Source organism: Prunus dulcis, chromosome 7 (assembly GCF_902201215.1).
Source record: "Prunus dulcis chromosome 7, ALMONDv2, whole genome shotgun sequence".
NCBI classification, from domain to species: domain Eukaryota; kingdom Viridiplantae; phylum Streptophyta; class Magnoliopsida; order Rosales; family Rosaceae; genus Prunus; species Prunus dulcis.
Window position 1 is genome coordinate 9457404 of NC_047656.1, and position 14733 is coordinate 9472136.

Here is a 14733-nt window from a genome sequence, read left to right on the forward strand (position 1 = left end):
TAAAATTTGCAGCCTTGCAGAGAGATTTTATCCTCAAGATTTTACTCCAAAAGAGTTACATATTTTAAGATGCCAGCTAAAACTTTACGAGGCAGACGTACCTCATCATCCTATACTTCAAAAAGTGTCTACACTCTCTGAATTATGTCGGGGATTAGTTGAAACAAAAGGTCAAACAGATATCATTTGATTGATAGGTTGATCCGTCTTGTGCTAACTCTCCCTGTTTCTATGGCAACTACTAAACAAGCTTTTTCAGCTATGAAACTTGTTAAAACAGCTCTTCGCAACAAGATGAAGAATGAGTTTGTAGCAGATTCTATGGTTGTCTACATTGAAAAAGAACTTGCTGACAATATCAATTCAGATGTAATAACAAAAGATTTCAATTCTCTCAAGGATCTCAGGGCACAACTTCAATAAGTACACTTTTAATTATGTTGTTGAACATATTATTTCACGCATACTTTGCGTGGTTTATACTTTTATTTGATTTAATGTATACTATTAGCATGGTTTATATGATTTAATGCATAGTTTTATTTTAGTTAAAAAATTTAGCTAGCCTACCGGTCGAAAAATTCATGATTCCGCCCTTGCTCGGGTCAGGTGCATAGACCAAGGCTTTTAACTTTATTAACCACAAATACATGACATAGTTGCATTATTGTAATTTTAGAAAATGTATGGCCAAATTTGTAACAATAATGTCATGCAATACACAAAAATCTTATTTATCATAAAAGAAGGGACTACCAATGATGAGAGAGAGAGAGAGAGAGAGAGAGAGATGGATGTTACGTACCGTTGTTTTCCTCTAGTAGATGGAGTGAAGGGGTCTTAGGTTGAGGCAAATTGGTTATATGGATCACACAATGCCTAGTCCTGTTGTTGGAGCGCCAGCCATTAATTGGATTTCAGCTGCTGGTACATGTTGTGCTTGTGTGCTAGATGTGCTTGCCAAATTAATCTGTGTAGCCATATGCACGCATGCACCTGCACAAAATAAATAAATAATAAAAACTTAAATTAGTAGGTTGTTATTTTGTATTAGCAGGTTCTCATCTAATTGATTATATTTTAACTAGTAATTTCTTTGATAATTATTACACTAGCCCCTTGGCACATGCTCACGCATGTGCCAATTGGTTTTCTTTTTTATTTTTTATTTTATTTTTAGAATTTAAAAAAATATAACATGAATAGTTATATTCCATAAAAATATGACCTATTATCTTTTTTTATTTTTTATTTTAATTTTTTAATATGGAAAAATGTAAATTTACCATATTATCCTCATTTAATTAATAGTTTAAATTTTTAATGTGTTCGAATTAAGCAATGGTATTTTCTGGTATTTTGAATGTTTCACCATTCTCTGCCTTTTGTTTTATATATACTAGCCTCTCTACATGCGCTTCGCGCATGCGAGAGGCTTTTTTTAAAAAAATTTAAATTTATTTTAGAATTTAAAAAGATAATTGGTAGTTGTGTTTCATAAAAATATGATCCATTATTTGATTTTTCTTTTCATTTTAATTTTTTTTAATATGAAAAAGTGTAAATTTACCATATTATCCTTATTTGATAAATAATTCCAATTTTTAATATTTACATTAACCAATGACATTTTCTGGTATTTTGAATATTTTATCATTCTTTACCTTTTACTTTATATATATAGATATAGATAACCGACCCTAATTAACAAAAGATGTGGTCCAATGAGTGGATCCCACATGATTTGTATTGGTGTGCCCAACTTGCATGCTACACATACAGAAGAGCTTAATTATTCTCGAATTAGTTGAATTAAATAAAGAGTAATTAATAAAATGGAGTCAAAATATGCTTTTCTTTTTCTTTTCTTTTTTTTTTTTGGGGGTCAGGAAGATCAAATCTTCATTAGAAACAGAACCTCCCAAGTAAAACACAGGGAAGGTAAAGAGATACAAAAGCCAAATTAGCAACCAAGTAAGGAAGCTCCTAGGAACAAACTAATCTGTGAAGATATCACATGAACAAGAACAACGAGATTGTCCCAGAGATATCAACAGATAAACAAAAGAAAATTCCACAACTAAAAGCAGTAAAACATCGTACAACACCAAATTGAAAACCAAAAAAATTACAGAAAAAACAGAACCACACCACAGATCTACCACAAAAGCCAGCAACTCTCAAAGCTGTCCAAAGGCACAAGATTTGGAACCAAGGAGCAGGAAGGAGGTGGTGCAGGAACCCGAGCCGGAGCTTTGCTGCGGCTCTACACACCTTCCAAGGGGTACCGAGAGATCGCGTTTTGGGTTGGCCGTTGTATCCAGGTGGTGAAACCGGATCGAAAGGGAAGTGGGGGGATCTGGGTGTTGACCATCAACAACCGAGAACTAACATCTTCACCACCGGAATCGTAGACACCAACGCACCAAGAGGAGACGGGCAATCGAATCGACGATGGCCATAGGACAGCTCTGAGAAGAATGGAATAGTGGAGATGGGAGGGATCTAACCAGGTAGCAGGCATGAAGCCTCAGACCAAGGAGAACAAAACACCCACTAAAGGGGAGAGCAGACCACCCACAAAGGGGAGAGCAGAAACACCCACAAAGAAGGGGAGAACAGGGGCCGACAGTGTCCACAAGGAGATTCACAAGCAGCAGGTATCAGGATACAGAAGAGAAAACCAGAGGAAAGGGGAGGAGGAGAGGACCTCCTTCCCTCCTCCTCCCCACCAAAAAAAAGGTAGCGCCGCGCAGAGAGGAGGGGTTTAGGGTTTTTTTACAGAGAATAAGAAGGATAACAGAAAGTTGGGTAGATCATCATCAGGAGAGGACCTTCCCCCCCCCCCAAAAAAAAAAATCAAAAAATCCATTTTAGTCGCTCCTCCTCTTCTATTCGGCTTCCTACTTTGATGATACATACATGGGGAACTACGTTCCATCATTTTTTTTAACCCATAAATCGCACAAGATTTACACAGGGAAGGAGGAGGATCAATAAAAACAAATACAGATAATGGAAGTGAAAAAGCAAAAGAGCATGAATCATGTCCGTACAAATAATTAATAAAGTAAATATCCAGACACAAGGAAAACAAAAATCTTGAAGAATATGCATGCAAACTTTCACGTAGGTCAAAATTTGCTCCCAGATAACAAGAATCGATATGAAATTTGTCAACGGACCATCAAAGAATAAGTGTGGGAGTTTTGAGAGACAGATCAAAAACTAATTAACCGGAGGAATGGATAAGCAGGTTACTTACAAGACACATCAAAAGCTAAGCAGACGCCAGCACCACCCTTGAGAGAGAGAGAGAGAGAGAGAGAGAGAGAGAGAGACCACTCTTGTCTAGTTAAATATAGCATGGATGGTGGAAACTTGAAGGTTATATATAGCTAGGAAGGAAGCGTTTCGAAAGTCTTGTAGCGAAACAGAACTACTTCCACTCTCTCTCTCTCTCTCTCTCTCTCTCTAGCTTTGCTTAGTGGGAAACTTGAAGACATTAATAATTGGTCTCAACTGAAAACGGGGAAAATATTCTCTTAAGACTCGGTACGTGGCTGGCTATAGTTTCAACTTTCCCTCCAAATATATTATATATAATTAGTGTTTTGTTTTATTTTATTTTTAAAGGGTAAAAAAATGTCGAAAATATATAGTTTTAAATAAGACCCGAAGGGCGTGGAAAAGTAGTGCACTTGAAATTGAAAAGCTTAAGCTTTCTTTTCAGGTGGAAGAAGACGACGCTCACTCACCACCACCTAATAATTAACAAAGACGAAATGATATTATATTGTCGGTGGTGCGGCAAGAGTCAAAAGACACTTGACCAAAGCTGGTTATAATTGAAGGGAAACTTGCAGGAAACTTCCTAAAAAGATATGTCAATTTGGAGCGAAGTGATACATTACATATTGATTAATAATTTATCCATCCATGGGAGTGTTCAAGTGCTAATTGGTTATTAAGTTAATATGATACTTATCATTCGATTTAGTCTACTTTATAATATCCTTTTATATTGATTAATAATTTATCCATTTATTACAATCACAATTGTCCTTAATTTTATATTATAAAATGTTTAAATATTAATCTTATCATCTACACTATAAAGACTCAAAAGTTAATAACTTATATTCTAACATAGAGAAGAAATACAAAAAAAAAAAAAAAATTCATAAATCTGATTACTAAAGTACCTTACTCAAACATGTAAAAAGGGAGGGAAAATTTTCATAAAGCTTAAGCTTTTTTTATAATTTGGGCCCTTATATTGGGTATAATTGTGAATCTCTCTAAAAAAAATATTTAGTCATATACCCATTATTAGCACTAATAATATAGATAAACCCTACCCCATTTAATTTCTATAAACAAACCCAAAAAATGACAGCTGGCCTTATTAAATTACTTTTATACCCTATTGAGTGTTTTGGGTATTTTTATGAGGTTTCGGAGTTGAGCTTGTTTTAAGAAATTGATGGCAGTTTTGTAATTTATAAAAAGTTAAAATCCTATTTGTATGTTGTAAATGAGTTTTGGGCGTGTTTCTGAAGTCCATTTCATACAGAGATTTTTTATAATTTGGGCCCCTAATAGTAAATCTCCCTAAAATAAACAAAAGAGTAAGAGAAAGAGAAGAAAAAAAAGCTTAGGAGTTTTTAACGTAAATATCATAACCTAGCGAGGAGATCTAATTGAAAGTAGAACAGCGATTAAGAAGTTTAATAGTCAGTTTGTAGACAAAAAAAAACCTAATATATTATTTATTTTAGAGTAAATATCCCAAATATAATATAATATAATATATAAATACAAGGGATCAACAGATTGAGGTGAGGCCTGGGACCACCCCTACATGGCTCCGGCCCTGTTTGCATATATATATATATATATATATATATATTTATTTATTTATTTATTTATTTATTTATTTATGTGTCATTTATTACTTAGGGAATTTGGAACATTTCATGGTTTTTTATTTTGGCTATTTTAATTTTAATATAACCGGTTTATTAGAAATCAGAAAGTCCTATCTTGTATAATAAAACTCAAAAGATAGTTGAGACAGAGAATGCACTAACAGGCTTGGTAAAATATGTTGTTTTCAGTTTTCAAAAAAGTGAAATCTAGTTTTTAAAATCACCCTTATTTTTTAAAACAATTTGAAAGTGTTTTTAGCTTTTGTTTGTTTGTTTTTTTTTTTTTTTTGGCGCTCTTATTTTATTCATTAATTTTACATCACGACAATGAAATGCACTCCAGATATCAATTTGGTATTTGGGACCTCTCGACTTGGACCCAGTCGCTCAATTCTTACGTTTATCCACGAACCCAATAGTTTTGGCTATGTATTGATTTGTGACTAAAATTAAGGTTTTCTAGTTGTAAGTGTATGCATTTTGTGATTTTCTTTTAGCTTTCCTTGACAATTTTGTAATAGGACAATCATTGTAATTTCCCAAGCTCTAAGTTTAGATTAAAAATTGCTTCTCTAGGTGTTCTTATCTAGCTACGTTATGATGGACAACAATGTGTTTTGACAAAGGTAAACTCTACATTGCATTCACTAAATTTCTGAAGATTATGATTCCTTTATATGACTTGTCAACCTTTGTTTTAATTACGATTTCCAGCTCACTGTTTTCAGCTGGGTCTTAACCATTTTTTTGTCCTTTTTTACGAATTTCTCAGCTGCCATGTGTCTATTCTAACCTAGGAATTTTTGTAAAAGTCAAAGAATTCCTCATTTGGCAGCCGTCTCTTTTGTGGGTGAGGTTTGGAAAGCTTCTTAGAAAACTTTCTCTTCTTCTTCCACAAGAGTGAACCTTCATATTTTTCATCTTTGAGTTTTCAAAATTGATTTTTCGAAAACTGCATTTGAAATATGAAAACCTCATCTTGCTATATCAAACACTTTCTCATACATATCTAGGTCAGATTCAAGATTGATTTCTTCAAGAGTATGGTTTCTTGAAGAAATTAGTCATTTACTCCTTGAATCCAAATTTTGTTTTTGTCTAAGTTGGAGCTCGCTAGCTGGTGCCATAGGATGAAAGAGCTAAAGGAGCTGCCATTGCCATGAAAGACTAAGCTGCTGGTTTTGTTAAGTTGGAGAAGAAGATTGCACAAAGGAGATATAGCTCATCTTCCTAAATAGACCTAAGATTTGTTGAGCTTGCTAGTGTTTCTTTGTAAGGATCTTTTCGCTTAATGAATTGCCTGGTCGGTTGATGACCCCTAGTTTTTCCCAATGGTGGGTTTCTGGGTGAACAATTTCTGGTTTGCATCTCTGTAATTTTCTAGGTTTGTGTTCTTGACAGTTGACTAGTCATCGCATGATGTTCATGTATTTCTGGGTTTGTGTTCTTGCAGTTGACTAGTCATCATTTTCTGCTTTTGGTGTTTACTTAATTATGAAGCCTTCACACACTTTCACCATAGTTGTTGCTAGCATAGGGGATGCCTAGACTGACGGATCCTTTTGGGTGCTTAGGTTGTCACTAGTAATTCTCTAAGCTTGTAGGTACATATTGATATGCTCTGTGTTAGACTAGTGTTTCCATACGATCCAAAAAAAGACTTAGTGTTTCTAGAATATTAAGTAGATTGCAGAGGTTCAAACATTCACGATTCAAAATTAGTAGGAAAAAAATGCATATATAGGATTTTCGAACTATAGTAATCTAAAACCCCCTTTCAGATAATGTTGTTGATTCAAGCACACGTACGAAGACTTATTGAATCAATATCACCATTACTAAAGTACTTGATTACAAATTTTTCCTCAATTATAATGCATAGATACACATTATACTAGGGGTAAGGTTAAACATTGAGGATTTTCTATTGGATCATATGTTTTCTTGGCTGAAATATAAGACTTGAATAATATGTCGATAAGAACATATCGTACAAGAGTGGATATTGCAAGAAAACGAACAAGACAACTGGAACAAATGCAAATATAAATATAAAATCCGAGACGAAACGTAATCCGTAGTGACAAGATAAATAGAAGGCTGTGCTGAAGGCTATCATCATGGACGTCATGGAGATGAAGAGTGATGCGAGTCCTACCATTAACTTCAACGGTAAGGATTTGAGAAAATCGTTTTCTGCATACCGCGAGGTGAGGATGTACAAGAACATCAGCGTGGAAGTTGAAGAGGAGAAGAGTGCTACTCCATCTGATATGACAAAGATGAGAAATGCTGTATCTTTTAGGAATTTTGGTGCTCCTGTATCATCAGCTATACCACCCGGTATGCTAAATGCAGCTGAAAACACGACAGTGGTGATAATGGTCGCAACAAGCATGCAAGAATTTGCAGTGTTCTTCATCCATGATTCTCCCTTACACAATAACCCCTCATGCTCACTAGTGAATAATTCTCGAGGTGTTTTGCCGTCCTTGTTTTTCATATCTATGGACAGAGGTTGAACAATCTTTTTCACTTCCTGTCATAGGAAAAATCGATGATGAAAATTGAAGGACATAAAGATTTTACGTGCAAGCGATTGAAACTGTTTAAAATAAATGTAGAAGTAATAAGGAGGCCACCAACACATTCTATCAAGAGCTTACTTTTCATCCCAATCAATTTCATTAGACTTAGATTCAATGTTATTTTATATTGTGCAACGCCTTTTGACAGCTGCTACTATGATAGATAAGAGCTTTTGAGTGTTTGTAATTTAGTCTTCACTTTGTGTTATTGGAAGATAACATGAGTTCGAATCTCGTGTAACTGTACAGTTGTTGAATAAAAAAGAAATGTTTACAAAAAGGGCAATAATGTTTAAAAGAAGACAATTAACACATAATAAAATGGTAAAGATTGTAAGGGTACAAGGAGAGGTACCTCAAACCATACTAACTCTCGCTGCATTTGTAGAGCTGCTCCTGACACAAGATTGAGTTGATTTTGAGGTGCTAGTTTTGCAGCAAGATGTAAAATGTTGTTATTCTCATCATCAGTATATGTCACTATGATGTCTTTGATTGAACCCGTCTCATGTACTAAATTGAAGATACTTGCATGACGATACAAGACTGCAACATGGAACATAGTTCGATTTTCGTCATCAGTTTCCCATAGTAAATCTGGATAAGCATTAATAAGCACAGACAGGAACTCATAATTTCCTAATCTCGTCGCATCAAATAGTACTTCCGAAGGTTCTGTGATGAGGCACATGACATAGTCATCGTCGTGTTTCAAGATTTGATTCCAAAGGCATTCGACTAGTTCTAGGGCTTTAGTTTGCTTCGAGCTTTTGTACGAATCCTCAATGCCTGAGACTACTTAATTTTTAAGATGTAAAAAGGTCAATAAACAACAAGATCAAGATTACCAAATAAACAAAAACACACAACTAATTACGACACATGTCAATATCATATATAATTTTCAAAGAATCAACTCACATGATTTCCTGAGCCTACTGCACATTCCTAAAGTACTTCGGCCACCAAATTCTAAAGGCCTTCGAGCCAAGACATGTAAGGCAGTTTCTGCATTGGAATTATGGGCCGTTGCTAGTGTTGTATCATCTTCTAGCATCTTCATGGCTAAATCTGCATAATTTCATAGGGATATAAGAAAGAAAGAATGCTAAGAATTTTGAAATAAACCAGTTGTAAAAGTTTTTAATTAATTCCTTCTTGTTCACTTCTAAGTGCACATAAAAATATAGAAGAGATCTCAACAGAATTAAAGGGTACATAACATTAAGGCAAAAAAATTTCCAATTAAATTACTAGAAGTATTAATGTTTAATGTTTAACAAGCTCCATCATTAATTTGATAAATGCTATTTTTTTTATTAAAAGAGAGAGAGAGAGAGAGAGAGAGAGAGAGAGAGAAAAACATAAGGAAGAAGAATTTTGTGCAACTTACCATAAAGACCAGTATCGATACAAGAAAAAAATAGAGCATTGCGGTTCATTTCATTTAGCGTTGGATACGTTTTAGGGTATAAGTAACACGCCATTTCAGATTGTCCTAGCAAAGCAGCCTTAAAGAGCGGTGTCGGTCCTTTACCAGTTTGAATTGTTGGCAAGAACTTATTTTTCTGAATCATAATCTTGGCAATTCCTATGGATCCAGCTTCGGCGGCAAAACTCAATGCAGTGTTTTCTTTCTTGTCTTGAAGTGCCAAGTCTTCTTCATCCATCATTTTGACCAGTTCCTCCACAAAAGTGAATCTGCCTTGCACCTGCTGCAATGTGAAGAGCAGTCTGCCATCCTTTTGTTATGCTAGCACTTAAAAGTGTAGGATTATTGGTTAAGATTCTTTTAGCGGTATCCCAATCACCCTTTATTGCAGCTTTGTGCAGGGGCACACATAAGTCCAATTATGCTTCTCCTGTGTAGGATTTAAAGGAATCAAGTCATATGACGAATTAATTTGTGCTGAATGTATAGTCACGAAATGTTTCGTTGTACTCTTCTTCATATTAAACAGATATCATACGTACTAGGCTTTTTTCTAGCAGATGACGTGAAGGATGCTTAGGCTCTGTGGAAGCAGGTGTAGATTGTGGTCCTGGGCCAGACATGGTTCCAAATATTTAAACTTGCTCCAATGTGTCGTACCTGCGCAAAAACTTGAGCTATTCAGCAAGTAATTATCTATTTCTAAAGCAATAAGCTAGGTTAAAAGCAAGAAAGCACAATAACACATAAGCCAGCTATTTCTACGACAATATAAGGGCCTGTTCGGTAATATTTTAGAGCCCGTTTTCTGTTTTCGTTTCTTGTTTTCGCAAATACACGTTCGTTTGGTGCATCGTTTTCGTTTTCCCTCACATTGAAAACAAATCTAACTTTGTGAACAAAAAGTTGAAAACGATAAAAAGTTGTTTTCAGTGATTTCGTTTTCAATGTTTTCTGAAGACACGAGAATGCATCCCATCAACCACTCTAGCTCTCTCTGTTGACAACCGATAAACCCACCAACAGGAACAACATCCATCTTCTCCGACCCAAAATCACACAAATTTGCAAACTAAGAAAAAAAAAAAACAGAGAAAGAAGAAAAGAAAAAAAACAGAGACTAGAAGAAGAACCATCACATACGTACTCAGCTCAACCACCATCATCACCCAATCGAACCCCCACATACCCAGCTCAACCGCCATCACCACTCAATCAAACCACCACAACCATTAATTAGTGGAGAGAGAGAGAGAGAGAGAGAGAGAGTTTATGGGATTCATACCACGGAAATAAGGAGGAGTGGGGGCGGCTTGGAAAGGAAAGGAAGAAGAAAAGAGGAAGAAAGAAGGACAGAAGGAAAGAGGAAGAAAAAGAAAAAAAAAAGAAACGGCCATGCGAAGGAAAGGAAGAAGAAAAGAGGAGGAAAGAAAGAAAAGGAGAAAAATGAGAAGAAGAAAAAAAAAAAAAAGGAGAAAAAATAGTTTTTGGGCTTTAAATATCTTTTTCTTTTCATTGTTTATAATAATTTTGGCCTCTAAAAATATCATAATTTAAAATAAATAAAAAAATTTAGAACTGAAATTAGCAAATTTACACCTGAAAAATAACTCACATATTATTATTCTCAAATTATACTCTCAGACACTTTTTCATTGTTTTTATTTTCTGAATTTGTTTTCCAAGTAATCTACCAAATGCATTTTCGAATCATGAAAATGTGAATTCATTTTCTCGTTTTCATTCTCTAAAAATATTCTCAGAAAACATTCTCCGAAAATGTTACCAGACGGCCCCTAAGTATTTTCTTTCTTCAATTGATTCTTCATCTCATAACACACGTGTATTATACATGAACATGAACGTACTTTCCCTTCTCATATGTGATTTTTCAAAATACAACGGTTATATTGACACGACCCGATCCCAATTCCACTTTGGAATTCGAAGCAAGCCCTGTGCGTGTCCGACACCTGGCAACTGTCGGGTACATATGACCATTTTACCCTTCTTGCTACAGTTACTATTAAAACTTTCTTTGGACTCCTGCCGAAAATTCGGCAGAGTCTCCCATGTATTTTGTCTAAACCCAAAATCTTCCACCTGTTAAACAAACAAATAATCTTCCACCAACTGCCAGAATAAAACAACCAAGCATTCACCAGTTCAAGTTTTCCACTAAAACTAGATATCAGAGCATTTTCTACTAATTTACAAGATCTCAAGAACTTTTACAATAAAATCCTACGTTCTTTGGCGGTGCAGAAGCTAAGAGTGGCCCGGTGGTGGATCCTGTGCACTTCTACGGCCTGGGGGCGAAAAACAAGTTGAAAGTGTGAGTGGACCAAACATAATGTTCTTGAAAACAGTTTATAATCATAATAACCCCCATGGTAAAAATAACTTGATAAGTAAAGCCAAAGTTCATCTGTGTTTAATATAAGGTATTCATCTAAATGTATATATAATCGTATGTATATATAAATTTGTAAAACTGAACAATTATATGGAGGTATAAAACATGCACGAATAATGAGAAAACTGATATAAAATGATTGACATCAATAGCTGCATAAAAGTGCTCAAATTCCTTTAAAACTACCACCTAATTGTACCCTGTCAATCCGTCAATTCCCCTGGCAAGTCTCGGGCGACACGCAGTCTATCCGAGCCGCAAACTGGCAGGATACAGGGGACTACGGTCAGCCTGATCCGCGGGCAGGTCTTGACAACACCAAGTCAACTCGAGCCGCTCTGGCAGGATTCAAGGGACCGTGGTCAGCCTGATCCGCAATCCTGGCAGGTCTCGGGGACACAGAGTCAGCCGAGCCGCAAATCCTGGCAGGTCTTGGGACACCAAGTCTGCCGAGCCGCAAATCCTGGCACTCACGGTCCGAGCGTCCCCGAAACTCGTGAGGCAATGTCAAGTGCACTGACAGAACTGTAAACAGACTAGATGTACATAGACATCGGTCCGTCTGAGGGTAATCACCAAATAAAGAGCGGGTACATGGTGGTTTTCAAAAATAAATAATTTTAGAAAAATCTGATTAATAACTGCAATCTCAATTCTGCTGCTATCTCATCTGATTCGAACCTCAAACTCTGTTTCTATAACTTTTAGTTTGTATAACTAAGCAGCATAAAATTAGAGAACTGTTACTGTACTAATCATGCTCGGAAAGCATTCGATAAAACTTATTCAAAATCAAATAATGAAATTTGCTCATATAAACTCATTTATAAAACTGAATTATATAAAATCAATATTATTTATGTAAACTCATGTATATAAATCATTTATATAACTCATTTATATAAAATCATTTATGAAAGAAAGTCCACTCACTGCTGGTCCGAGCTAGCTGGACCTCTTGAAGGTCCCTCCTGTGATTCTATCGGGCCATTGATGCCTGATTACCCATAAAGATTAAATTAATCAAACTGCTCAATAACAGAATTAAATTAAACACCCTGCCCCGGCTCCTAGAAATGCGTGCCCTCATTTTAAAGTCAATCCTATGTCCACTTAACCTTTCAGACAATTAGAACGGTCTTAAAAGATCCAAAACTGTTCTAAGAGATAAACTGTCAGACCGGCCGATCCGGAACCCCGTGGGGTCCACGATCTCTGATGGCCAATCTGGAATTCTCTAAAGGTCCCTTACAGAGAAAGAACCATGTTCCGCGAGTTTGGTCCGAAAAGGACGGTTGGATTAGCCAATATCGCATTATCGCTTAAAATCCAAACCCTAGCCCCAGGGTTCGCGATTTCAAAGTATCCGGGACTCCGATTCGCAATCCGTCGAATCCTACACGATCCTGAAGTCCTGTAGTACGACATATCCAAAATTGAGTGCGATCCATACACTGCACCCAAGGATCGTGCAATATGAAAAATCCGTTCGGGGCTCAAACGGACTCCAAATCGAGATCCGCGAAATCCTACGTGCTCGTGATAACACGAGGATCGCAAAACTACACAGAGTCACTTCACTACCCTCACCCACGCGCCGCCACATTCGCGGGCAGTTTGGGTGTCCAAAGCGATACCTGGTCGCCGGAAAAACTCAAAACCGAGAGTCCAAACTTCTATCCTAGGTAAAACACCCCATTTGGAGTCACTTTTGTTCTTGGACAACCCCCAAAAAGTGGCCAGAAACGGCCGATCACGGCAGCCGAAATTCGACCGATTTTCAAGTTGAAAATCGAGTGATCTAGAGGTGAAATCGATCAAAACCCAGCCAACCATCAGTTAGAGCACGAAAAATAGCTGAGAATCCAAACCTTACTCGATCGATTTGGTGGAGAATTGAAGGAGAACGAAGAGCTTGAAGTTTGGACTGGAAATCGGCGGGAAAATCCAGATTCCGGCGAGCTCCGGCCGAGGCAAGGGCGGCGACGGGTCGGGGAAGGACGGCGGGGGAGTGGCGGTTAGTTTGGCACCCTTGCCGGAGATCAGCTCGGCCTGTGGTGGCCGGGGTGGCGACGGAAAGGAGGGCATGTCGCGGCTGGGCGTGATCGGGAGGAGAGAGAAATCTGAGGGGAGGAGAGAGAGAAAGGGATAAAAATCTGACTTTCTGTCCAAATTACCGTTTTGCCCTTCGCGGTATTTTGACCGTATTTTCTTCGTTACAACTCTAATTCGAGTCCACTCCGTGTCTACAGACTCGTTTCGTCGTGCTCTACGCAACGGCGTAAGCGGAACTGCCAAATTCCTTCACAGTCAAAAAGTCAACTTTTCCCTATTAAATATTGCGAGGGCAAAATCGTCTTTTTGGTAAAATAGATTAATCCTAATTTTTAGATATTTTGGTTTGGGTTATTACATATATACACTTTTCTTAAAGACAAACAAACTATATATTCACATATTATATACATATATATACATATTCCCAATGCTTAATACGCGCATTGTTTTATAACAAAATACTATATAATAGCCATGTAACACCCCGACTCCAAATTTAATTCATATTTTAATTTATTTAAAGTGAAATTATGAATTTACCCTTGGGGTAGGGGTAAATTGGTCATTTTCTTATCCGGAAGGATGTTAGGACCACGACTAGTATTTTTGGGTAGTTCATACTGAGACGAATTCGTAGACACGCAGTAGGCTTGAATCGGGATTGTAACGAAGATTTGGTGATCAAAAGTAATTCAGTGGCAAACTTGTAACTATTTCGAAAAGGGTTAGAGTAAAAAATCTGATTTTTTTTTCACTTTTACCTCACTCTCTTTCTCTCTCTCCCGATTCTCCCTCTGCGCGCGACCTCCCCCTCCCCCGTTACTGTTCACCAAGATAGAAACCACCACACCGCTGCCACATCCGGTCCCATTTGACTCGTCGTGAAGCCACGAACCTGAACCACCCAAAGTCCCCGCCGGAAAACGCGAGAATCGCCGATAGCATCGACTGGTTCAAACCCGAGTTTTTCCGACGTCGCGCCGTCGCCTCCGCCTCCCGATTCCGGTGAAAAATGTGAGGTTTCTTCCTCTTTTTCCTTGGTCTAGCTGACTATTGCATAGGTTTGGATCGATTTGTTGTCTAGGAACCGATTTGAAAGCCTAGGTTTTGGCCGGATTTCAAAGTGAAATTTCGGCCAGTTGCCGTCTGAATTGGACCTCCCCATAGTTCAATGATGTAATCCTGACCTCGAGTAGAAGCTAGGGTAGGAAGAGTGAGCTTAGGTGTGGAGTTTTTCCGTCGCCGAAATTTATTTTACACAACCACGCGCTGCCGGTGCGTGTGGCGGTGCGTGGGCAAGGGTGGTGA

The 14733-nt window shown here is 37.2% G+C and overlaps 1 long non-coding RNA gene and 1 pseudogene across 1 annotated transcript; both read right to left on the bottom strand.

Moving 5' to 3' along the window:
- Positions 1-614: 614 nt before the first annotated feature.
- Positions 615-3508, bottom strand: LOC117634564. Its single transcript, XR_004586793.1, has 2 exons — positions 3266-3508; positions 615-996 (listed from the first exon to the last, which is right to left on the bottom strand). It is a non-coding gene; the product is annotated as an uncharacterized LOC117634564 (long non-coding RNA).
- A 3347-nt stretch (positions 3509-6855) lies between these two features.
- On the bottom strand, positions 6856-9574 carry LOC117635336 (annotated as a pseudogene).
- Positions 9575-14733: the final 5159 nt, after the last annotated feature.